This window comes from Tachysurus fulvidraco, chromosome 12 (genome assembly GCF_022655615.1).
Source record: "Tachysurus fulvidraco isolate hzauxx_2018 chromosome 12, HZAU_PFXX_2.0, whole genome shotgun sequence".
Lineage (NCBI taxonomy): Eukaryota > Metazoa > Chordata > Actinopteri > Siluriformes > Bagridae > Tachysurus > Tachysurus fulvidraco.
In genome coordinates, this window is record NC_062529.1 from 4,194,183 (window position 1) to 4,216,839 (window position 22,657).

Consider the following 22,657-nt stretch of genomic DNA (forward strand, 5'->3'; position numbering starts at 1 on the left):
TCTGCTCACGACTCTAGGTACCTGTGCAGAGACATCAAGAACACGAGCACCAGGTAAGCAGTGAGTGCGAGCCTTACCTTTAGCCACCGTAGCACGGACGTGGCGGACGATGGAGTCTCCGATGATCACGTTGTCGCAGTCCGCCTTGCGAAGGGGGGCGAAGCGGTTCCGGGTGGGGATCTCGAAGACCGGCGGTGGTGGAGGGGGAGAGGTCCTAGGCCGGGGACCGGCACGCATCCTCCGCTGCTGCACCCAGGGCCTGCGGTGTCCTGGCGCCGGAGTGAACAGCTCCTGGGCAGGCCACTTCATCGGTGTGTTGGGCCTGGACAGAGAAACACGCGGGGTAGAGGTGGCGGGAGTGGTAGTTACATCCTGGGAGTTTACCTGAGACAGGTGAGCGACCGACCGGGGAGCTTCCAGCGTGGCTTTCCGCTCCCGCAGCTCGGCCTGCTTCACCTGTAGTTCGCGGATCTGCTTCTCCACAGCAACCAGCTGGAGTTCTACCAAGTGCAGCTCCAATTCGTCCTCACCTGCACTCAAAGGCAGAGACGTAACCGGCATGGTGTTACAGAGCAAGTACAACAGATTGTAGTAGCGGTAGCCGAGCTAATGGGCTACTTGTGCTAGCCGGCTAGATGCGGACTATTTAACCTGTTTATTTATTTATTGTAAATCACTTGATTCTAAAAGATGAGAAAGGACATGGAGGAGAGCAGGGTGGGAGCGAGCCACTGGACTGAGCAGGTCAACTCCCTGCCTCTCACTCCAGTCTGTGAAATGAAAATGTGGAAGATACGAGAGCTTGTACTAGCCGTAGCCGAGCTAACAAGCTAGTTATGCTAGCTGGCTAAAAGCTGACGCTGCGGGACAAGTAAATACTTTGTCAAGAATTAAAGTGTAGACTCAAGATAACTCGGAATTGAATAAAAAAAATACTCAGCCAGGCATATAAATTGGAAGATGCGAGAGCTTCCTGTGTGCAGCTTGCTTCCTGTGTGCAGCTTGCTTCCTGTGTGCAGCTTGCTTCCTGTGTGCAGCTTGCTTCCTGTGTGCAGCTTGCTTCCTGTGTGCAGCTTGCTTCCTGTGTGCAGCTTGCTTCCTGTGTGCAGCTTGCTTCCTGTGTGCAGCTTGCTTCCTGTGTGCAGCTTGCTTCCTGTGTGCCAATGTCACTATGAGCAAACATGCAGTGTGTATGGTTTACAGAATCTTCCTTTTTTAAGCACAGTAGGCCTAGATTGGATGTGAGTTTTTTCGTCGCTCAACAGTGTGTTAAAAAAAGCTACCGCTAATGCGATCATTTCTAAACAAAATGCCAATTCTGTCTCTGTTCCAAGCCCATAGGAGCCTGTACGTTCATCCCCAGGTATAGCAGCCGCCCCCTTCCCAAAGCCGGGTGCTTGGTGTGCCGTGATCGTATAGTGGTTAGTACTCTGCGTTGTGGCCGCAGCAACCCCGGTTCGAATCCGGGTCACGGCATTGGATTTTCACATTCCAATGCTTCGACGTAAGCAGGGCTGCTGTCTGTTGACCCCTTTTCAGTTGAGACGCATAAGCAGGATGGAACACGCTTGTTTGAAGATCCTGTGGGCCAGTGGCGCAATGGATAACGCGTCTGGCTACGGATCAGGAGATTCCCTGGCTGACTCGGCAGGTTTTTAGACAAGTCCAGAGGTGCGCAACAGTCCCTAGCAACATCATTTCAGGAACAGTAACAGCTCGCAGTGCTGTGAACGCTGATTCCATTGTGCTTTGCAATGCGACGATCTTGTTGATACAACATGTCGACAGTGAGGGAGCTCAAACCGCCTACTGGCAGACTAAATTGCCGGCCCCCACCTGCCCTGGAACCGTTCCGGAGGTGGCCTTTACCAGCAACTGGAGTCCCATATGCTCTAGCGGTCAGGATTCCTGGTTTTCGCCCGGGTTCGACTCCCGGTATGGGAACGTGGCTCTTTTGGGTCGCTGGCAGAAGTAGCGACAAGTTCACCACATCCATTAGTTACTAACGATCGGGAGACCCGTGAGCTTAAACGGAATGCGCAAACGTTCACTCGTTGCAGTCAGCAATAGTCTGGGCTTCTTTTTTATTCATTTGCCAAAGCATTATGTAAGGAAATCTAATTTCACAATGCATTCATTAATCTAAATCATACTTAAGCATGTTGATTAACTGAGATGAACTCTCTGAGTTTTTGTTCTCTCTCTGTGTGTTTGTGAATGTCAGTTCCAATGTCACTATGAGCAAACATGCAGTGTGTATGGTTTACAGAATCTTCCTTTATTAAGCACAGTAGGCCTAGATTGGATGTGAGTTTTTTCGTCGCTCAACAGTGTGTTAAAAAAACTACCGCTAATGCGATAATTTCTAAACAAAATGTCAATTCTGTCTCTACTCCAAGCCCATAGGAGACTGTACGTTCATCCCCAGGTATAACAGCCGCCCCCTTCCCAAGGCCGGGTGCTTGGTGTGCCGTGATCGTATAGTGGTTAGTACTCTGCGTTGTGGCCGCAGCAACCCCGGTTCAAATCCGGGTCACGGCATTGGATTTTCACATTCCAATGCTTCGACTTAAGCAGGGCTGCTGTCTGTTGACCCCTTTTCAGTTGAGAAGCATAAGCAGGATGGAACACGCTTGTTTGAAGATCCTGTGGGCCAGTGGCGCAATGGATAACGCGTCTGACTACGGATCAGGAGATTCCAGGCTGGCTCGGCAGGTTTTTATACAAGTCCAGAGGTGCGCAACAGTCCCTAGCAACATCATTTCAGGAACAGTAACAGCTCGCAGTGCTGTGAACGCTGATTCCATTGTGCTTTGCAATGCGAGGATCTTGTTGATACAACATGTCGACAGTGAGGGAGCTCAAACCGCCTACTGGCAGACTAAATTGCCGGCCCTGGAACCGTTCCGGAGGTGGCCTTTACCAGCAACTGGAGTCCCATATGGTCTAGCGGTCAGGATTCCTGGTTTTCACCCAGGCGGCCCGGGTTCGACTCCCGGTATGGGAACGTGGCTCTTTTGGGTCGCTGGCAGAAGTAGCGAGAAGTTCACCACATCCATTAGTTACTAACGATCGGGAGACCCGTGAGCTTAAACGGAATGCGCAAACGTTCACTCGTTGCAGTCAGCAATAGTCTGGGCTTCTTTTTTATTCATTTGCCAAAGCATTATGTAAGGAAATCTAATTTCACAATGCATTCATTAATCTAAATCATACTTAAGCATGTTGATTAACTGAGATGAACTCTCTGAGTTTTTGTTCTCTCTCTGTGTGTTTGTGACTGTCAGTTCCAATGTCACTATGAGCAAACATGCAGTGTGTATGGTTTACAGAATCTTCCTTTTTTAAGCACAGTAGGCCTAGATTGGATGTGAGTTTTTTCGTCGCTCAACAGTGTGTTAAAAAAAGCTAAAGCTAATGTGATCATTTCTAAACAAAATGCCAATTCTGTCTCTACTCCAAGCCCATAGGAGCCTGTACGTTCATCCCCAGGTATAGCAGCCGCCCCCTTCCCAAGGCCGGGTGCTTGGTGTGCCGTGATCGTATAGTGGTTAGTACTCTGCGTTGTGGCCGCAGCAACCCCGGTTCGAATCCGGGTCACGGCATTGGATTTTCACATTCCAATGCTTCGACTTAAGCAGGGCTGCTGTCTCTTGACCCCTTTTCAGTTGAGAAGCATAAGCAGGATGGAACACGCTTGCTTGAAGATCCTGTGGGCCAGTAGTGCAATGGATAACGCGTCTGACTACGGATCAGGAGATTCTAGGTTCGACTCCTGGCTGGCTCGGCAGGTTTTTATACAAGTCCAGAGGTGCGCAACAGTCCCTAGCAACATCATTTCAGGAACAGTAACAGCTCGCAGTGCTGTGAACGCTGATTCCATTGTGCTTTGCAATGCGAGGATCTTGTTGATACAACATGTCGACAGTGAGGGAGCTCAAACCGCCTACTGGCAGACTAAATTGCCGGCCCCCACCTGCCCTGGAACCGTTCCGGAGGTGGCCTTTAACAGCAACTGGAGTCCCATACGGTCTAGCGGTCAGGATTCCTGGTTTTCACCCAGGCGGCCCGGGTTCGACTCCCGGTATGGGAACGTGGCTCTTTTGGGTCGCTGGCAGAAGTAGCGAGAAGTTCACCACATCCATTAGTTACTAACGATCGGGAGACCCGTGAGCTTAAACGGAATGCGCAAACGCTCACTCGTTGCAGTCAGCAATAGTCTGGGCTTCTTTTTTATTCATTTGCCAAAGCATTATGTAAGGAAATCTAATTTCACAATGCATTCATTAATCTAAATCATACTTAAGCATGTTGATTAACTGAGATGAACTCTCTGAGTTTTTGTTCTCTCTCTGTGTGTTTGTGAATGTCAGTTCCAATGTCACTATGAGCAAACATGCAGTGTGTATGGTTTACAGAATCTTCCTTTATTAAGCACAGTAGGCTTAGATTGGATGTGAGTTTTTTCGTCGCTCAACAGTGCGTTAAAAAAGGCTACCGCTAATGCGATCATTTCTAAACAAAATGCCAATTCTGTCTTTACTCCAAGCCCATAGGAGCCTGTACGTTCATCCCCAGGTATAGCAGCCGCCCCCTTACCAAGGCCGGGTGCGTGGTGTGCCGTGATCGTATAGTGGTTAGTACTCTGCGTTGAACTCTCTGTTGCCGTCAGCAATAGTCTGGGCTTCTTTTTTATTCATTTGCCAAAGCATTATGTAAGGAAATCTAATTTCACAATGCATCCATTAATCTAAATCATACTTAAGCATGTTGATTAACTGAGATGAACTCTCGGTGGTTTTTCTCTCTCTCTGTGTGTTTGTGAATGTCAGTTCCAATGTCACTATGAGCAAACATGCAGTGTGTATGGTTTACAGAATCTTCCTTTTTTAAGCACAGTAGGCCTAGATTGGATGTGAATTTTTTCGTCGCTCAACAGTGCGTTAAAAAAGGCTACCGTTAATGCGATCATTTCTAAACAAAATGCCAATTCTGTCTTTACTCCAAGCCCATAGGAGCCTGTACGTTCATCCCCAGGTATAGCAGCCGCCCCCTTACCAAGGCCGGGTGCGTGGTGTGCCGTGATCGTATAGTGGTTAGTACTCTGCGTTGAACTCTCTGTTGCAGTCAGCAATAGTCTGGGCTTCTTTTTTATTCATTTGCCAAAGCATTATGTAAGGAAATCTAATTTCACAATGCATTCATTAATCTAAATCATACTTAAGCATGTTGATTAACTGAGATGAACTCTCTGAGTTTTTGTTCTCTCTCTGTGTGTTTGTGAATGTCAGTTCCAATGTCACTATGGGCAAACATGCAGTGTGTATGGTTTACAGAATCTTCCTTTATTAAGCACAGTAGGCCTAGATTGGATGTGAGTTTTTTCGTCGCTCAACAGTGCGTTAAAAAAGGCTACCGCTAATGCGATCATTTCTAAACAAAATGCCAATTCTGTCTTTACTCCAAGCCCATAGGAGCCTGTACGTTCATCCACAGGTATAGCAGCCGCCCCCTTCCCAAGGCCGGGTGCGTGGTGTGCTGTGATCGTATAGTGGTTAGTACTCTGCGTTGAACTCTCTGTTGCAGTCAGCAATTGTCTGGGCTTCTTTTTTATTCATTTGCCAAAGCATTATGTAAGGAAATCTAATTTCACAATGCATTCATTAATCTAAATCATACTTAAGCATGTTGATTAACTGAGATGAACTCTCTGAGTTTTTGTTCTCTCTCTGTGTGTTTGTGACTGTCAGTTCCAATGTCACTATGAGCAAACATGCAGTGTGTATGGTTTACAGAATCTTCCTTTTTTAAGCACAGTAGGCCTAGATTGGATGTGAGTTTTTTCGTCGCTCAACAGTGTGTTAAAAAAAGCTACTGCTAATGCGATCATTTCTAAACAAAAGGCCAATTCTGTCTCTACTCCAAGCCCATAGGAGCCTGTACGTTCATCCCCAGGTATAGCAGCCGCCCCCTTCCCAAGGCCGGGTGCTTGGTGTGCCGTGATCGTATAGTGGTTAGTACTCTGCGTTGTGGCCGCAGCAACCCCGGTTCGAATCCGGGTCACGGCATTGGATTTTCACATTCCAATGCTTCGACTTAAGCAGGGCTGCTGTCTGTTGACCCCTTTTCAGTTGAGAAGCATAAGCAGGATGGAACACGCTTGTTTGAAGATCCTGTGGGCCAGTGGCGCAATGGATAACGCGTCTGACTACGGATCAGGAGATTCCAGGTTCGACTCCTGGCTGGCTCGACAGGTTTTTATACAAGTCCAGAGGTGCGCAACAGTCCCTAGCAACATCATTTCAGGAACAGTAACAGCTCGCAGAGCTGTGAACGCTGATTCCATTGTGCTTTGCAATGCGAGGATCTTGTTGATACAACATGTCGACAGTGAGGGAGCTCAAACCGCCTACTGGCAGACTAAATTGCCGGCCCCCACCTGCCCTGGAACCGTTCCGGAGGTGGCCTTTACCAGCAACTGGAGTCCCATATGGTCTAGCGGTCAGGATTCCTGGTTTTCACCCAGGCGGCCCGGGTTCGACTCCCGGTATGGGAACGTGGCTCTTTTGGGTCGCTGGCAGAAGTAGCGAGAAGTTCACCACATCCATTAGTTACTAACGATCGGGAGACCCGTGAGCTTAAACGGAATGCGCAAACGCTCACTCGTTGCAGTCAGCAATAGTCTGGGCTTCTTTTTTATTCATTTGCCAAAGCATTATGTAAGGAAATCTAATTTCACAATGCTTTCATTAATCTAAATCATACTTAAGCATGTTGATTAACTGAGATGAACTCTCTGAGTTTTTGTTCTCTCTCTGTGTGTTTGTGAATGTCAGTTCCAATGTCACTATGAGCAAACATGCAGTGTGTATGGTTTACAGAATCTTCCTTTATTAAGCACAGTAGGCCTAGATTGGATGTGAGTTTTTTCGTCGCTCAACAGTGTGTTAAAAAAAACTACCGCTAATGCGATCATTTCTAAACAAAATGTCAATTCTGTCTCTACTCCAAGCCCATAGGAGACTGTACGTTCATCCCCAGGTATAGCAGCCGCCTCCTTCCCAAGGCCGGGTGCTTGGTGTGCCGTGATCGTATAGTGGTTAGTACTCTGCGTTGTTGCCGCAGCAACCCCGGTTCAAATCCGGGTCACGGCATTGGATTTTCACATTCCAATGCTTCGACTTAAGCAGGGCTGCTGTCTGTTGACCCCTTTTCAGTTGAGAAGCATAAGCAGGATGGAACACGCTTGTTTGAAGATCCTTTGGGCCAGTGGCGCAATGGATAACGCGTCTGACTACGGATCAGGAGATTCCAGGCTGGCTCGGCAGGGTTTTATACAAGTCCAGAGGTGCGCAACAGTCCCTAGCAACATCATTTCAGGAACAGTAACAGCTCGCAGTGCTGTGAACGCTGATTCCATTGTGCTTTGCAATGCGAGGATCTTGTTGATACAACATGTCGACAGTGAGGGAGCTCAAACCGCCTACTGGCAGACTAAATTGCCGGCCCCCACCTGCCCTGGAACCGTTCCGGAGGTGGCCTTTACCAGCAACTGGAGTCCCATATGGTCTAGCGGTCAGGATTCCTGGTTTTCACCCAGGCGGCCCGGGTTCGACTCCCGGTATGGGAACGTGGCTCTTTTGGGTCGCTGGCAGAAGTAGCGAGAAGTTCACCACATCCATTAGTTACTAACGATCGGGAGACCCGTGAGCTTAAACGGAATGCGCAAACGCTCACTCGTTGCAGTCAGCAATAGTCTGGGCTTCTTTTTTATTCATTTGCCAAAGCATTATGTAAGGAAATCTAATTTCACAATGCATTCATTAATCTAAATCATACTTAAGCATGTTGATTAACTGAGATGAACTCTCTGAGTTTTTGTTCTCTCTCTGTGTGTTTGTGAATGTCAGTTCCAATGTCACTATGAGCAAACATGCAGTGTGTATGGTTTACAGAATCTTCCTTTATTAAGCACAGTAGGCCTAGATTGGATGTGAGTTTTTTCGTCGCTCAACAGTGCGTTAAAAAAGGCTACCGCTAATGCGATCATTTCTAAACAAAATGCCAATTCTGTCTTTACTCCAAGCCCATAGGAGCCTGTACGTTCATCCCCAGGTATAGCAGCCGCCCCCTTCCCAAGGCCGGGTGCGTGGTGTGCCGTGATCGTATAGTGGTTAGTACTCTGCGTTGTGGCCGCAGCAACCCCGGTTCGAATCCGGGTCACGGCATTGGATTTTCACATTCCAATGCTTCTACTTAAGCAGGGCTGCTGTCTTTTGACCCCTTTTCAGTTGAGAAGCATAAGCAGGATGGAACACGCTTGTTTGAAGATCCTGTGGGCCAGTGGCGCAATGGATAACGCGTCTGACTACGGATCAGGAGATTCCAGGTTCGACTCCTGGCTGGCTCGGCAGGTTTTTATACAAGTCCAGAGGTGCGCAACAGTCCCTAGCAACATCATTTCAGGAACAGTAACAGCTCGCAGTGCTGTGAACGCTGATTCCATTGTGCTTTGCAATGCGAGGATCTTGTTGATACAACATGTCGACAGTGAGGGAGCTCAAACCGCCTACTGGCAGACTAAATTGCCGGCCCCCACCTGCCCTGGAACCGTTCCGGAGGTGGCCTTTACCAGCAACTGGAGTCCCATATGGTCTAGCGGTCAGGATTCCTGGTTTTCACCCAGGCGGCCCGGGTTCGACTCCCGGTATGGGAACGTGGCTCTTTTGGGTCGCTGGCAGAAGTAGCGAGAAGTTCACCACATCCATTAGTTACTAACGATCGGGAGACCCGTGAGCTTAAACGGAATGCGCAAACGCTCACTCGTTGCAGTCAGCAATAGTCTGGGCTTCTTTTTTATTCATTTGCCAAAGCATTATGTAAGGAAATCTAATTTCACAATGCATTCATTAATCTAAATCATACTTAAGCATGTTGATTAACTGAGATGAACTCTCTGAGTTTTTGTTCTCTCTCTGTGTGTTTGTGAATGTCAGTTCCAATGTCACTATGAGCAAACATGCAGTGTGTATGGTTTACAGAATCTTCCTTTATTAAGCACAGTAGGCCTAGATTGGATGTGAGTTTTTTCGTCGCTCAACAGTGCGTTAAAAAAGGCTACCGCTAATGCGATCATTTCTAAACAAAATGCCAATTCTGTCTTTACTCCAAGCCCATAGGAGCCTGTACGTTCATCCCCAGGTATAGCAGCCGCCCCCTTACCAAGGCCGGGTGCGTGGTGTGCCGTGATCCTATAGTGGTTAGTACTCTGCGTTGAACTCTCTGTTGCAGTCAGCAATAGTCTGGGCTTCTTTTTTATTCATTTGCCAAAGCATTATGTAAGGAAATCTAATTTCACAATGCATCCATTAATCTAAATCATACTTAAGCATGTTGATTAACTGAGATGAACTCTCTGAGTTTTTGTTCTCTCTCTGTGTGTTTGTGAATGTCAGTTCCAATGTCACTATGAGCAAACATGCAGTGTGTATGGTTTACAGAATCTTCCTTTATTAAGCACAGTAGGCCTAGATTGGATGTGAGTTTTTTCGTCGCTCAACAGTGCGTTAAAAAAAGCTACCGCTATTGCGATCATTTCTAAACAAAATGCCAATTCTGTCTTTACTCCAAGCCCATAGGAGCCTGTACGTTCATCCCCAGGTATAGCAGCCGCCCCCTTCCCAAGGCCGGGTGCGTGGTGTGCCGTGATCGTATAGTGGTTAGTACTCTGCGTTGAACTCTCTGTTGCAGTCAGCAATAGTCTGGGCTTCTTTTTTATTCATTTGCCAAAGCATTATGTAAGGAAATCTAATTTCACAATGCATTCATTAATCTAAATCATACTTAAGCATGTTGATTAACTGAGATGAACTCTCTGAGTTTTTGTTCTCTCTCTGTGTGTTTGTGACTGTCAGTTCCAATGTCACTATGAGCAAACATGCAGTGTGTATGGTTTACAGAATCTTCCTTTTTTAAGCACAGTAGGCCTAGATTGGATGTGAGTTTTTTCGTCGCTCAACAGTGTGTTAAAAAAAGCTACCGCTAATGCGATCATTTCTAAACAAAATGCCAATTCTGTCTCTACTCCAAGCCCATAGGAGCCTGTACGTTCATCCCCAGGTATAGCAGCCGCCCCCTTCCCAAGGCCGGGTGCTTGGTGTGCCGTGATCGTATAGTGGTTAGTACTCTGCGTTGTGGCCGCAGCAACCCCGGTTCGAATCCGGGTCACGGCATTGGATTTTCACATTCCAATGCTTCGACTTAAGCAGGGCTGCTGTCTGTTGACCCCTTTTCAGTTGAGAAGCATAAGCAGGATGGAACACGCTTGTTTGAAGATCCTGTGGGCCAGTGGCGCAATGGATAACGCGTCTGACTACGGATCAGGAGATTCCAGGTTCGACTCCTGGCTGGCTCGGCAGGTTTTTATACAAGTCCAGAGGTGCGCAACAGTCCCTAGCAACATCATTTCAGGAACAGTAACAGCTCGCAGTGCTGTGAACGCTGATTCCATTGTGCTTTGCAATGCGAGGATCTTGTTGATACAACATGTCGACAGTGAGGGAGCTCAAACCGCCTACTGGCAGACTAAATTGCCGGCCCCCACCTGCCCTGGAACCGTTCCGGAGGTGGCCTTTACCAGCAACTGGAGTCCCATATGGTCTAGCGGTCAGGATTCCTGGTTTTCACCCAGGCGGCCCGGGTTCGACTCCCGGTATGGGAACGTGGCTCTTTTGGGTCGCTGGCAGAAGTAGCGAGAAGTTCACCACATCCATTAGTTACTAACGATCGGGAGACCCGTGAGCTTAAACGGAATGCGCAAACGCTCACTCGTTGCAGTCAGCAATAGTCTGGGCTTCTTTTTTATTCATTTGCCAAAGCATTATGTAAGGAAATCTAATTTCACAATGCATTCATTAATCTAAATCATACTTAAGCATGTTGATTAACTGAGATGAACTCTCTGAGTTTTTGTTCTCTCTCTGTGTGTTTGTGAATGTCAGTTCCAATGTCACTATGAGCAAACATGCAGTGTGTATGGTTTACAGAATCTTCCTTTATTAAGCACAGTAGGCCTAGATTGGATGTGAGTTTTTTCGTCGCTCAACAGTGCGTTAAAAAAGGCTACCGCTAATGCGATCATTTCTAAACAAAATGCCAATTCTGTCTTTACTCCAAGCCCATAGGAGCCTGTACGTTCATCCCCAGGTATAGCAGCCGCCCCCTTCCCAAGGCCGGGTGCGTGGTGTGCCGTGATCGTATAGTGGTTAGTACTCTGCGTTGAACTCTCTGTTGCAGTCAGCAATAGTCTGGGCTTCTTTTTTATTCATTTGCCAAAGCATTATGTAAGGAAATCTAATTTCACAATGCATTCATTAATCTAAATCATACTTAAGCATGTTGATTAACTGAGATGAACTCTCTGAGTTTTTGTTCTCTCTCTGTGTGTTTGTGAATGTCAGTTCCAATGTCACTATGAGCAAACATGCAGTGTGTATGGTTTACAGAATCTTCCTTTATTAAGCACAGTAGGCCTAGATTGGATGTGAGTTTTTTCGTCGCTCAACAGTGTGTTACAAAAACTACCGCTAATGCGATCATTTCTAAACAAAATGCCAATTCTGTCTTTACTCCAAGCCCATAGGAGCCTGTACGTTCATCCCCAGGTATAGCAGCCGCCCCCTTCCCAAGGCCGGGTGCGTGGTGTGCCGTGATCGTATAGTGGTTAGTACTCTGCGTTGAACTCTCTGTTGCAGTCAGCAATAGTCTGGGCTTCTTTTTTATTCATTTGCCAAAGCATTATGTAAGGAAATCTAATTTCACAATGCATTCATTAATCTAAATCATACTTAAGCATGTTGATTAACTGAGATGAACTCTCTGAGTTTTTGTTCTCTCTCTGTGTGTTTGTGAATGTCAGTTCCAATGTCACTATGAGCAAACATGCAGTGTGTATGGTTTACAGAATCTTCCTTTTTTAAGCACAGTAGGCCTAGATTGGATGTGAGTTTTTTCGTCGCTCAACAGTGTGTTAAAAAAAGCTACCGCTAATGCGATCATTTCTAAACAAAATGCCAATTCTGTCTCTACTCCAAGCCCATAGGAGCCTGTACGTTCATCCCCAGGTATAGCAGCCGCCCCCTTCCCAAGGCCGGGTGCTTGGTGTGCCGTGATCGTATAGTGGTTAGTACTCTGCGTTGTGGCCGCAGCAACCCCGGTTCGAATCCGGGTCACGGCATTGGATTTTCACATTCCAATGCTTCGACTTAAGCAGGGCTGCTGTCTGTTGACCCCTTTTCAGTTGAGAAGCATAAGCAGGATGGAACACGCTTGTTTGAAGATCCTGTGGGCCAGTGGCGCAATGGATAACGCGTCTGACTACGGATCAGGAGATTCCAGGTTCGACTCCTGGCTGGCTCGGCAGGTTTTTATACAAGTCCAGAGGTGCGCAACAGTCCCTAGCAACATCATTTCAGGAACAGTAACAGCTCGCAGTGCTGTGAACGCTGATTCCATTGTGCTTTGCAATGCGAGGATCTTGTTGATACAACATGTCGACAGTGAGGGAGCTCAAACCGCCTACTGGCAGACTAAATTGCCGGCCCCCACCTGCCCTGGAACCGTTCCGGAGGTGGCCTTTACCAGCAACTGGAGTCCCATATGGTCTAGCGGTCAGGATTCCTGGTTTTCACCCAGGCGGCCCGGGTTCGACTCCCGGTATGGGAACGTGGCTCTTTTGGGTCGCTGGCAGAAGTAGCGAGAAGTTCACCACATCCATTAGTTACTAACGATCGGGAGACCCGTGAGCTTAAACGGAATGCGCAAACGCTCACTCGTTGCAGTCAGCAATAGTCTGGGCTTCTTTTTTATTCATTTGCCAAAGCATTATGTAAGGAAATCTAATTTCACAATGCATTCATTAATCTAAATCATACTTAAGCATGTTGATTAACTGAGATGAACTCTCTGAGTTTTTGTTCTCTCTCTGTGTGTTTGTGAATGTCAGTTCCAATGTCACTATGAGCAAACATGCAGTGTGTATGGTTTACAGAATCTTCCTTTATTAAGCACAGTAGGCCTAGATTGGATGTGAGTTTTTTCGTCGCTCAACAGTGCGTTAAAAAAGGCTACCGCTAATGCGATCATTTCTAAACAAAATGCCAATTCTGTCTTTACTCCAAGCCCATAGGAGCCTGTACGTTCATCCCCAGGTATAGCAGCCGCCCCCTTACCAAGGCCGGGTGCGTGGTGTGCCGTGATCGTATAGTGGTTAGTACTCTGCGTTGAACTCTCTGTTGCAGTCAGCAATAGTCTGGGCTTCTTTTTTATTCATTTGCCAAAGCATTATGTAAGGAAATCTAATTTCACAATGCATTCATTAATCTAAATCATACTTAAGCATGTTGATTAACTGAGATGAACTCTCTGAGTTTTTGTTCTCTCTCTGTGTGTTTGTGACTGTCAGTTCCAATGTCACTATGAGCAAACATGCAGTGTGTATGGTTTACAGAATCTTCCATTTTTAAGCACAGTAGGCCTAGATTGGATGTGAGTTTTTTCGTCGCTCAACAGTGTGTTAAAAAAAGCTACCGCTAATGCGATCATTTCTAAACAAAATGCCAATTCTGTCTCTACTCCAAGCCCATAGGAGCCTGTACGTTCATCCCCAGGTATAGCAGCCGCCCCCTTCCCAAGGCCGGGTGCTTGGTGTGCCGTGATCGTATAGTGGTTAGTACTCTGCGTTGTGGCCGCAGCAACCCCGGTTCGAATCCGGGTCACGGCATTGGATTTTCACATTCCAATGCTTCGACTTAAGCAGGGCTGCTGTCTGTTGACCCCTTTTCAGTTGAGAAGCATAAGCAGGATGGAACACGCTTGTTTGAAGATCCTGTGGGCCAGTGGCGCAATGGATAACGCGTCTGACTACGGATCAGGAGATTCCAGGTTCGACTCCTGGCTGGCTCGGCAGGTTTTTATACAAGTCCAGAGGTGCGCAACAGTCCCTAGCAACATCATTTCAGGAACAGTAACAGCTCGCAGTGCTGTGAACGCTGATTCCATTGTGCTTTGCAATGCGAGGATCTTGTTGATACAACATGTCGACAGTGAGGGAGCTCAAACCGCCTACTGGCAGACTAAATTGCCGGCCCCCACCTGCCCTGGAACCGTTCCGGAGGTGGCCTTTACCAGCAACTGGAGTCCCATATGGTCTAGCGGTCAGGATTCCTGGTTTTCACCCAGGCGGCCCGGGTTCGACTCCCGGTATGGGAACGTGGCTCTTTTGGGTCGCTGGCAGAAGTAGCGAGAAGTTCACCACATCCATTAGTTACTAACGATCGGGAGACCCGTGAGCTTAAACGGAATGCGCAAACGCTCACTCGTTGCAGTCAGCAATAGTCTGGGCTTCTTTTTTATTCATTTGCCAAAGCATTATGTAAGGAAATCTAATTTCACAATGCATTCATTAATCTAAATCATACTTAAGCATGTTGATTAACTGAGATGAACTCTCTGAGTTTTTGTTCTCTCTCTGTGTGTTTGTGAATGTCAGTTCCAATGTCACTATGAGCAAACATGCAGTGTGTATGGTTTACAGAATCTTCCTTTATTAAGCACAGTAGGCCTAGATTGGATGTGAGTTTTTTCGTCGCTCAACAGTGCGTTAAAAAAGGCTACCGCTAATGCGATCATTTCTAAACAAAATGCCAATTCTGTCTTTACTCCAAGCCCATAGGAGCCTGTACGTTCATCCCCAGGTATAGCAGCCGCCCCCTTACCAAGGCCGGGTGCGTGGTGTGCCGTGATCGTATAGTGGTTAGTACTCTGCGTTGAACTCTCTGTTGCAGTCAGCAATAGTCTGGGCTTCTTTTTTATTCATTTGCCAAAGCATTATGTAAGGAAATCTAATTTCACAATGCATTCATTAATCTAAATCATACTTAAGCATGTTGATTAACTGAGATGAACTCTCTGAGTTTTTGTTCTCTCTCTGTGTGTTTGTGAATGTCAGTTCCAATGTCACTATGAGCAAACATGCAGTGTGTATGGTTTACAGAATCTTCCTTTTTTAAGCACAGTAGGCCTAGATTGGATGTGAGTTTTTTCGTCGCTCAACAGTGTGTTAAAAAAAGCTACCGCTAATGCGATCATTTCTAAACAAAATGCCAATTCTGTCTCTACTCCAAGCCCATAGGAGCCTGTACGTTCATCCCCAGGTATAGCAGCCGCCCCCTTCCCAAGGCCGGGTGCTTGGTGTGCCGTGATCGTATAGTGGTTAGTACTCTGCGTTGTGGCCGCAGCAACCCCGGTTCGAATCCGGGTCACGGCATTGGATTTTCACATTCCAATGCTTCGACTTAAGCAGGGCTGCTGTCTGTTGACCCCTTTTCAGTTGAGAAGCATAAGCAGGATGGAACACGCTTGTTTGAAGATCCTGTGGGCCAGTGGCGCAATGGATAACGCGTCTGACTACGGATCAGGAGATTCCAGGTTCGACTCCTGGCTGGCTCGGCAGGTTTTTATACAAGTCCAGAGGTGCGCAACAGTCCCTAGCAACATCATTTCAGGAACAGTAACAGCTCGCAGTGCTGTGAACGCTGATTCCATTGTGCTTTGCAATGCGAGGATCTTGTTGATACAACATGTCGACAGTGAGGGAGCTCAAACCGCCTACTGGCAGACTAAATTGCCGGCCCCCACCTGCCCTGGAACCGTTCCGGAGGTGGCCTTTACCAGCAACTGGAGTCCCATATGGTCTAGCGGTCAGGATTCCTGGTTTTCACCCAGGCGGCCCGGGTTCGACTCCCGGTATGGGAACGTGGCTCTTTTGGGTCGCTGGCAGAAGTAGCGAGAAGTTCACCACATCCATTAGTTACTAACGATCGGGAGACCCGTGAGCTTAAACGGAATGCGCAAACGCTCACTCGTTGCAGTCAGCAATAGTCTGGGCTTCTTTTTTATTCATTTGCCAAAGCATTATGTAAGGAAATCTAATTTCACAATGCATTCATTAATCTAAATCATACTTAAGCATGTTGATTAACTGAGATGAACTCTCTGAGTTTTTGTTCTCTCTCTGTGTGTTTGTGAATGTCAGTTCCAATGTCACTATGAGCAAACATGCAGTGTGTATGGTTTACAGAATCTTCCTTTATTAAGCACAGTAGGCCTAGATTGGATGTGAGTTTTTTCGTCGCTCAACAGTGCGTTAAAAAAGGCTACCGCTAATGCGATCATTTCTAAACAAAATGCCAATTCTGTCTTTACTCCAAGCCCATAGGAGCCTGTACGTTCATCCCCAGGTATAGCAGCCGCCCCCTTACCAAGGCCGGGTGCGTGGTGTGCCGTGATCGTATAGTGGTTAGTACTCTGCGTTGAACTCTCTGTTGCAGTCAGCAATAGTCTGGGCTTCTTTTTTATTCATTTGCCAAAGCATTATGTAAGGAAATCTAATTTCACAATGCATTCATTAATCTAAATCATACTTAAGCATGTTGATTAACTGAGATGAACTCTCTGAGTTTTTGTTCTCTCTCTGTGTGTTTGTGACTGTCAGTTCCAATGTCACTATGAGCAAACATGCAGTGTGTATGGTTTACAGAATCTTCCTTTTTTAAGCACAGTAGGCCTAGATTGGATGTGAGTTTTTTCGTCGCTCAACAGTGTGTTAAAAAAAGCTACCGCTAATGCGATCATTTCTAAACAAAATGCCAATTCTGTCTCTACTCCAAGCCCATAGGAGCCTGTACGTTCATCCCCAGGTATAGCAGCCGCCCCCTTCCCAAGGCCGGGTGCTTGGTGTGCCGTGATCGTATAGTGGTTAGTACTCTGCGTTGTGGCCGCAGCAACCCCGGTTCGAATCCGGGTCACGGCATTGGATTTTCACATTCCAATGCTTCGACTTAAGCAGGGCTGCTGTCTGTTGACCCCTTTTCAGTTGAGAAGCATAAGCAGGATGGAACACGCTTGTTTGAAGATCCTGTGGGCCAGTGGCGCAATGGATAACGCGTCTGACTACGGATCAGGAGATTCCAGGTTCGACTCCTGGCTGGCTCGGCAGGTTTTTATACAAGTCCAGAGGTGCGCAACAGTCCCTAGCAACATCATTTCAGGAACAGTAACAGCTCGCAGTGCTGTGAACGCTGATTCCATTGTGCTTTGCAATGCGAGGATCTTGTTGATACAACATGTCGACAGTGAGGGAGCTCAAACCGCCTACTGGCAGACTAAATTGCCGGCCCCCACCTGCCCTGGAACCGTTCCGGAGGTGGCCTTTACCAGCAACTGGAGTCCCATATGGTCTAGCGGTCAGGATTCCTGGTTTTCACCCAGGCGGCCCGGGTTCGACTCCCGGTATGGGAACGTGGCTCTTTTGGGTCGCTGGCAGAAGTAGCGAGAAGTTCACCACATCCATTAGTTACTAACGATCGGGAGACCCGTGAGCTTAAACGGAATGCGCAAACGCTCACTCGTTGCAGTCAGCAATAGTCTGGGCTTCTTTTTTATTCATTTGCCAAAGCATTATGTAAGGAAATCTAATTTCACAATGCATTCATTAATCTAAATCATACTTAAGCATGTTGATTAACTGAGATGAACTCTCTGAGTTTTTGTTCTCTCTCTCTGTGTTTGTGAATGTCAGTTCCAATGTCACTATGAGCAAACATGCAGTGTGTATGGTTTACAGAATTTTCCTTTTTTAAGCACAGTAGGCCTAGATTGGATGTGAGTTTTTTCGTCGCTCAACAGTGTGTTAAAAAAAAGCTACTGTTAATGCGATCATTTCTAAACAAAAGGCCAATTCTGTCTCTACTCCAAGCCCATAGGAGCCTGTACGTTCATCCCCAGGTATAGCAGCCGCCCCCTTCCCAAGGCCGGGTGCTTGGTGTGCCGTGATCGTATAGTGGTTAGTACTCTGCGTTGTGGCCGCAGCAACCCCGGTTCGAATCCGGGTCACGGCATTGGATTTTCACATTCCAATGCTTCGACTTAAGCAGGGCTGCTGTCTGTTGACCCCTTTTCAGTTGAGAAGCATAAGCAGGATGGAACACGCTTGTTTGAAGATCCTGTGGGCCAGTGGCGCAATGGATAACGCGTCTGACTACGGATCAGGAGATTCCAGGTTCGACTCCTGGCTGGCTCGGCAGGTTTTTATACAAGTCCAGAGGTGCGCAACAGTCCCTAGCAACATCATTTCAGGAACAGTAACAGCTCGCAGTGCTGTGAACGCTGATTCCATTGTGCTTTGCAATGCGAGGATCTTGTTGATACAACATGTCGACAGTGAGGGAGCTCAAACCGCCTACTGGCAGACTAAATTGCCGGCCCCCACCTGCCCTGGAACCGTTCCGGAGGTGGCCTTTACCAGCAACTGGAGTCCCATATGGTCTAGCGGTCAGGATTCCTGGTTTTCACCCAGGCGGCCCGGGTTCGACTCCCGGTATGGGAACGTGGCTCTTTTGGGTCGCTGGCAGAAGTAGCGAGAAGTTCACCACATCCATTAGTTACTAACGATCGGGAGACCCGTGAGCTTAAACGGAATGCGCAAACGCTCACTCGTTGCAGTCAGCAATAGTCTGGGCTTCTTTTTTATTCATTTGCCAAAGCATTATGTAAGGAAATCTAATTTCACAATGCATTCATTAATCTAAATCATACTTAAGCATGTTGATTAACTGAGATGAACTCTCTGAGTTTTTGTTCTCTCTCTGTGTGTTTGTGAATGTCAGTTCCAATGTCACTATGAGCAAACATGCAGTGTGTATGGTTTACAGAATCTTCCTTTATTAAGCACAGTAGGCCTAGATTGGATGTGAGTTTTTTCGTCGCTCAACAGTGCGTTAAAAAAGGCTACCGCTAATGCGATCATTTCTAAACAAAATGCCAATTCTGTCTTTACTCCAAGCCCATAGGAGCCTGTACGTTCATCCCCAGGTATAGCAGCCGCCCCCTTCCCAAGGCCGGGTGCGTGGTGTGCCGTGATCGTATAGTGGTTAGTACTCTGCGTTGAACTCTCTGTTGCAGTCAGCAATAGTCTGGGCTTCTTTTTTATTCATTTGCCAAAGCATTATGTAAGGAAATCTAATTTCACAATGCATTCATTAATCTAAATCATACTTAAGCATGTTGATTAACTGAGATGAACTCTCTGAGTTTTTGTTCTCTCTCTGTGTGTTTGTGAATGTCAGTTCCAATGTCACTATGAGCAAACATGCAGTGTGTATGGTTTACAGAATCTTCCTTTATTAAGCACAGTAGGCCTAGATTGGATGTGAGTTTTTTCGTCGCTCAACAGTGCGTTAAAAAAGGCTACCGCTAATGCGATCATTTCTAAACAAAATGCCAATTCTGTCTTTACTCCAAGCCCATAGGAGCCTGTACGTTCATCCCCAGGTATAGCAGCCGCCCCCTTCCCAAGGCCGGGTGCGTGGTGTGCCGTGATCGTATAGTGGTTAGTACTCTGCGTTGAACTCTCTGTTGCAGTCAGCAATAGTCTGGGCTTCTTTTTTATTCATTTGCCAAAGCATTATGTAAGGAAATCTAATTTCACAATGCATTCATTAATCTAAATCATACTTAAGCATGTTGATTAACTGAGATGAACTCTCTGAGTTTTTGTTCTCTCTCTGTGTGTTTGTGAATGTCAGTTCCAATGTCACTATGAGCAAACATGCAGTGTGTATGGTTTACAGAATCTTCCATTTTTAAGCACAGTAGGCCTAGATTGGATGTGAGTTTTTTCGTCGCTCAACAGTGTGTTAAAAAAAGCTACCGCTAATGCGATCATTTCTAAACAAAATGCCAATTCTGTCTCTACTCCAAGCCCATAGGAGCCTGTACGTTCATCCCCAGGTATAGCAGCCGCCCCCTTCCCAAGGCCGGGTGCTTGGTGTGCCGTGATCGTATAGTGGTTAGTACTCTGCGTTGTGGCCGCAGCAACCCCGGTTCGAATCCGGGTCACGGCATTGGATTTTCACATTCCAATGCTTCGACTTAAGCAGGGCTGCTGTCTGTTGACCCCTTTTCAGTTGAGAAGCATAAGCAGGATGGAACACGCTTGTTTGAAGATCCTGTGGGCCAGTGGCGCAATGGATAACGCGTCTGACTACGGATCAGGAGATTCCAGGTTCGACTCCTGGCTGGCTCGGCAGGTTTTTATACAAGTCCAGAGGTGCGCAACAGTCCCTAGCAACATCATTTCAGGAACAGTAACAGCTCGCAGTGCTGTGAACGCTGATTCCATTGTGCTTTGCAATGCGAGGATCTTGTTGATACAACATGTCGACAGTGAGGGAGCTCAAACCGCCTACTGGCAGACTAAATTGCCGGCCCCCACCTGCCCTGGAACCGTTCCGGAGGTGGCCTTTACCAGCAACTGGAGTCCCATATGGTCTAGCGGTCAGGATTCCTGGTTTTCACCCAGGCGGCCCGGGTTCGACTCCCGGTATGGGAACGTGGCTCTTTTGGGTCGCTGGCAGAAGTAGCGAGAAGTTCACCACATCCATTAGTTACTAACGATCGGGAGACCCGTGAGCTTAAACGGAATGCGCAAACGCTCACTCGTTGCAGTCAGCAATAGTCTGGGCTTCTTTTTTATTCATTTGCCAAAGCATTATGTAAGGAAATCTAATTTCACAATGCATTCATTAATCTAAATCATACTTAAGCATGTTGATTAACTGAGATGAACTCTCTGAGTTTTTGTTCTCTCTCTGTGTGTTTGTGAATGTCAGTTCCAATGTCACTATGAGCAAACATGCAGTGTGTATGGTTTACAGAATCTTCCTTTATTAAGCACAGTAGGCCTAGATTGGATGTGAGTTTTTTCGTCGCTCAACAGTGCGTTAAAAAAGGCTACCGCTAATGCGATCATTTCTAAACAAAATGCCAATTCTGTCTTTACTCCAAGCCCATAGGAGCCTGTACGTTCATCCCCAGGTATAGCAGCCGCCCCCTTACCAAGGCCGGGTGCGTGGTGTGCCGTGATCGTATAGTGGTTAGTACTCTGCGTTGAACTCTCTGTTGCAGTCAGCAATAGTCTGGGCTTCTTTTTTATTCATTTGCCAAAGCATTATGTAAGGAAATCTAATTTCACAATGCATTCATTAATCTAAATCATACTTAAGCATGTTGATTAACTGAGATGAACTCTCTGAGTTTTTGTTCTCTCTCTGTGTGTTTGTGACTGTCAGTTCCAATGTCACTATGAGCAAACATGCAGTGTGTATGGTTTACAGAATCTTCCTTTTTTAAGCACAGTAGGCCTAGATTGGATGTGAGTTTTTTCGTCGCTCAACAGTGTGTTAAAAAAAGCTACCGCTAATGCGATCATTTCTAAACAAAATGCCAATTCTGTCTCTACTCCAAGCCCATAGGAGCCTGTACGTTCATCCCCAGGTATAGCAGCCGCCCCCTTCCCAAGGCCGGGTGCTTGGTGTGCCGTGATCGTATAGTGGTTAGTACTCTGCGTTGTGGCCGCAGCAACCCCGGTTCGAATCCGGGTCACGGCATTGGATTTTCACATTCCAATGCTTCGACTTAAGCAGGGCTGCTGTCTGTTGACCCCTTTTCAGTTGAGAAGCATAAGCAGGATGGAACACGCTTGTTTGAAGATCCTGTGGGCCAGTGGCGCAATGGATAACGCGTCTGACTACGGATCAGGAGATTCCAGGTTCGACTCCTGGCTGGCTCGGCAGGTTTTTATACAAGTCCAGAGGTGCGCAACAGTCCCTAGCAACATCATTTCAGGAACAGTAACAGCTCGCAGTGCTGTGAACGCTGATTCCATTGTGCTTTGCAATGCGAGGATCTTGTTGATACAACATGTCGACAGTGAGGGAGCTCAAACCGCCTACTGGCAGACTAAATTGCCGGCCCCCACCTGCCCTGGAACCGTTCCGGAGGTGGCCTTTACCAGCAACTGGAGTCCCATATGGTCTAGCGGTCAGGATTCCTGGTTTTCACCCAGGCGGCCCGGGTTCGACTCCCGGTATGGGAACGTGGCTCTTTTGGGTCGCTGGCAGAAGTAGCGAGAAGTTCACCACATCCATTAGTTACTAACGATCGGGAGACCCGTGAGCTTAAACGGAATGCGCAAACGCTCACTCGTTGCAGTCAGCAATAGTCTGGGCTTCTTTTTTATTCATTTGCCAAAGCATTATGTAAGGAAATCTAATTTCACAATGCATTCATTAATCTAAATCATACTTAAGCATGTTGATTAACTGAGATGAACTCTCTGAGTTTTTGTTCTCTCTCTGTGTGTTTGTGAATGTCAGTTCCAATGTCACTATGAGCAAACATGCAGTGTGTATGGTTTACAGAATCTTCCTTTATTAAGCACAGTAGGCCTAGATTGGATGTGAGTTTTTTCGTCGCTCAACAGTGCGTTAAAAAAGGCTACCGCTAATGCGATCATTTCTAAACAAAATGCCAATTCTGTCTTTACTCCAAGCCCATAGGAGCCTGTACGTTCATCCCCAGGTATAGCAGCCGCCCCCTTCCCAAGGCCGGGTGCGTGGTGTGCCGTGATCGTATAGTGGTTAGTACTCTGCGTTGTGGCCGCAGCAACCCCGGTTCGAATCCGGGTCACGGCATTGGATTTTCACATTCCAATGCTTCTACTTAAGCAGGGCTGCTGTCTTTTGACCCCTTTTCAGTT

General features: G+C 47.1%; 39 non-coding genes across 39 annotated transcripts; all 39 read left to right on the plus strand.

Moving 5' to 3' along the window:
- The first annotated feature begins 1,404 nt into the window (after window positions 1-1,404).
- Window positions 1,405-1,476, plus strand: trnah-gug. Its single transcript has one exon. It is a non-coding gene; the product is annotated as a tRNA-His (tRNA).
- Window positions 1,477-2,469: 993 nt separating this feature from the next.
- Window positions 2,470-2,541, plus strand: trnah-gug. The gene has a single exon. It is a non-coding gene; the product is annotated as a tRNA-His (tRNA).
- Window positions 2,542-2,935: 394 nt separating this feature from the next.
- trnae-uuc lies at window positions 2,936-3,007 on the plus strand. Its single transcript has one exon. It is a non-coding gene; the product is annotated as a tRNA-Glu (tRNA).
- Window positions 3,008-3,533: 526 nt separating this feature from the next.
- trnah-gug lies at window positions 3,534-3,605 on the plus strand. The gene has a single exon. It is a non-coding gene; the product is annotated as a tRNA-His (tRNA).
- A 109-nt stretch (window positions 3,606-3,714) lies between these two features.
- trnar-acg lies at window positions 3,715-3,787 on the plus strand. The gene has a single exon. It is a non-coding gene; the product is annotated as a tRNA-Arg (tRNA).
- A 234-nt stretch (window positions 3,788-4,021) lies between these two features.
- On the plus strand, window positions 4,022-4,093 carry trnae-uuc. The gene has a single exon. It is a non-coding gene; the product is annotated as a tRNA-Glu (tRNA).
- Window positions 4,094-5,996: 1,903 nt separating this feature from the next.
- trnah-gug lies at window positions 5,997-6,068 on the plus strand. The gene has a single exon. It is a non-coding gene; the product is annotated as a tRNA-His (tRNA).
- Window positions 6,069-6,177: 109 nt separating this feature from the next.
- trnar-acg lies at window positions 6,178-6,250 on the plus strand. Its single transcript has one exon. It is a non-coding gene; the product is annotated as a tRNA-Arg (tRNA).
- Window positions 6,251-6,484: 234 nt separating this feature from the next.
- Window positions 6,485-6,556, plus strand: trnae-uuc. The gene has a single exon. It is a non-coding gene; the product is annotated as a tRNA-Glu (tRNA).
- Window positions 6,557-7,082: 526 nt separating this feature from the next.
- trnan-guu lies at window positions 7,083-7,154 on the plus strand. The gene has a single exon. It is a non-coding gene; the product is annotated as a tRNA-Asn (tRNA).
- A 404-nt stretch (window positions 7,155-7,558) lies between these two features.
- On the plus strand, window positions 7,559-7,630 carry trnae-uuc. The gene has a single exon. It is a non-coding gene; the product is annotated as a tRNA-Glu (tRNA).
- Window positions 7,631-8,156: 526 nt separating this feature from the next.
- Window positions 8,157-8,228, plus strand: trnah-gug. The gene has a single exon. It is a non-coding gene; the product is annotated as a tRNA-His (tRNA).
- A 109-nt stretch (window positions 8,229-8,337) lies between these two features.
- trnar-acg lies at window positions 8,338-8,410 on the plus strand. The gene has a single exon. It is a non-coding gene; the product is annotated as a tRNA-Arg (tRNA).
- A 234-nt stretch (window positions 8,411-8,644) lies between these two features.
- Window positions 8,645-8,716, plus strand: trnae-uuc. The gene has a single exon. It is a non-coding gene; the product is annotated as a tRNA-Glu (tRNA).
- A 1,444-nt stretch (window positions 8,717-10,160) lies between these two features.
- Window positions 10,161-10,232, plus strand: trnah-gug. Its single transcript has one exon. It is a non-coding gene; the product is annotated as a tRNA-His (tRNA).
- Window positions 10,233-10,341: 109 nt separating this feature from the next.
- trnar-acg lies at window positions 10,342-10,414 on the plus strand. The gene has a single exon. It is a non-coding gene; the product is annotated as a tRNA-Arg (tRNA).
- Window positions 10,415-10,648: 234 nt separating this feature from the next.
- Window positions 10,649-10,720, plus strand: trnae-uuc. The gene has a single exon. It is a non-coding gene; the product is annotated as a tRNA-Glu (tRNA).
- Window positions 10,721-12,163: 1,443 nt separating this feature from the next.
- Window positions 12,164-12,235, plus strand: trnah-gug. The gene has a single exon. It is a non-coding gene; the product is annotated as a tRNA-His (tRNA).
- Window positions 12,236-12,344: 109 nt separating this feature from the next.
- trnar-acg lies at window positions 12,345-12,417 on the plus strand. Its single transcript has one exon. It is a non-coding gene; the product is annotated as a tRNA-Arg (tRNA).
- Window positions 12,418-12,651: 234 nt separating this feature from the next.
- On the plus strand, window positions 12,652-12,723 carry trnae-uuc. Its single transcript has one exon. It is a non-coding gene; the product is annotated as a tRNA-Glu (tRNA).
- Window positions 12,724-13,708: 985 nt separating this feature from the next.
- On the plus strand, window positions 13,709-13,780 carry trnah-gug. The gene has a single exon. It is a non-coding gene; the product is annotated as a tRNA-His (tRNA).
- A 109-nt stretch (window positions 13,781-13,889) lies between these two features.
- trnar-acg lies at window positions 13,890-13,962 on the plus strand. Its single transcript has one exon. It is a non-coding gene; the product is annotated as a tRNA-Arg (tRNA).
- A 234-nt stretch (window positions 13,963-14,196) lies between these two features.
- Window positions 14,197-14,268, plus strand: trnae-uuc. The gene has a single exon. It is a non-coding gene; the product is annotated as a tRNA-Glu (tRNA).
- A 985-nt stretch (window positions 14,269-15,253) lies between these two features.
- Window positions 15,254-15,325, plus strand: trnah-gug. Its single transcript has one exon. It is a non-coding gene; the product is annotated as a tRNA-His (tRNA).
- Window positions 15,326-15,434: 109 nt separating this feature from the next.
- On the plus strand, window positions 15,435-15,507 carry trnar-acg. The gene has a single exon. It is a non-coding gene; the product is annotated as a tRNA-Arg (tRNA).
- Window positions 15,508-15,741: 234 nt separating this feature from the next.
- On the plus strand, window positions 15,742-15,813 carry trnae-uuc. The gene has a single exon. It is a non-coding gene; the product is annotated as a tRNA-Glu (tRNA).
- A 985-nt stretch (window positions 15,814-16,798) lies between these two features.
- On the plus strand, window positions 16,799-16,870 carry trnah-gug. Its single transcript has one exon. It is a non-coding gene; the product is annotated as a tRNA-His (tRNA).
- A 109-nt stretch (window positions 16,871-16,979) lies between these two features.
- Window positions 16,980-17,052, plus strand: trnar-acg. The gene has a single exon. It is a non-coding gene; the product is annotated as a tRNA-Arg (tRNA).
- A 234-nt stretch (window positions 17,053-17,286) lies between these two features.
- On the plus strand, window positions 17,287-17,358 carry trnae-uuc. Its single transcript has one exon. It is a non-coding gene; the product is annotated as a tRNA-Glu (tRNA).
- A 527-nt stretch (window positions 17,359-17,885) lies between these two features.
- On the plus strand, window positions 17,886-17,957 carry trnah-gug. Its single transcript has one exon. It is a non-coding gene; the product is annotated as a tRNA-His (tRNA).
- Window positions 17,958-18,066: 109 nt separating this feature from the next.
- trnar-acg lies at window positions 18,067-18,139 on the plus strand. Its single transcript has one exon. It is a non-coding gene; the product is annotated as a tRNA-Arg (tRNA).
- A 234-nt stretch (window positions 18,140-18,373) lies between these two features.
- trnae-uuc lies at window positions 18,374-18,445 on the plus strand. Its single transcript has one exon. It is a non-coding gene; the product is annotated as a tRNA-Glu (tRNA).
- Window positions 18,446-19,889: 1,444 nt separating this feature from the next.
- trnah-gug lies at window positions 19,890-19,961 on the plus strand. Its single transcript has one exon. It is a non-coding gene; the product is annotated as a tRNA-His (tRNA).
- A 109-nt stretch (window positions 19,962-20,070) lies between these two features.
- trnar-acg lies at window positions 20,071-20,143 on the plus strand. The gene has a single exon. It is a non-coding gene; the product is annotated as a tRNA-Arg (tRNA).
- Window positions 20,144-20,377: 234 nt separating this feature from the next.
- Window positions 20,378-20,449, plus strand: trnae-uuc. Its single transcript has one exon. It is a non-coding gene; the product is annotated as a tRNA-Glu (tRNA).
- Window positions 20,450-21,434: 985 nt separating this feature from the next.
- On the plus strand, window positions 21,435-21,506 carry trnah-gug. The gene has a single exon. It is a non-coding gene; the product is annotated as a tRNA-His (tRNA).
- Window positions 21,507-21,615: 109 nt separating this feature from the next.
- Window positions 21,616-21,688, plus strand: trnar-acg. Its single transcript has one exon. It is a non-coding gene; the product is annotated as a tRNA-Arg (tRNA).
- A 234-nt stretch (window positions 21,689-21,922) lies between these two features.
- Window positions 21,923-21,994, plus strand: trnae-uuc. Its single transcript has one exon. It is a non-coding gene; the product is annotated as a tRNA-Glu (tRNA).
- A 526-nt stretch (window positions 21,995-22,520) lies between these two features.
- trnah-gug lies at window positions 22,521-22,592 on the plus strand. Its single transcript has one exon. It is a non-coding gene; the product is annotated as a tRNA-His (tRNA).
- Window positions 22,593-22,657: the final 65 nt, after the last annotated feature.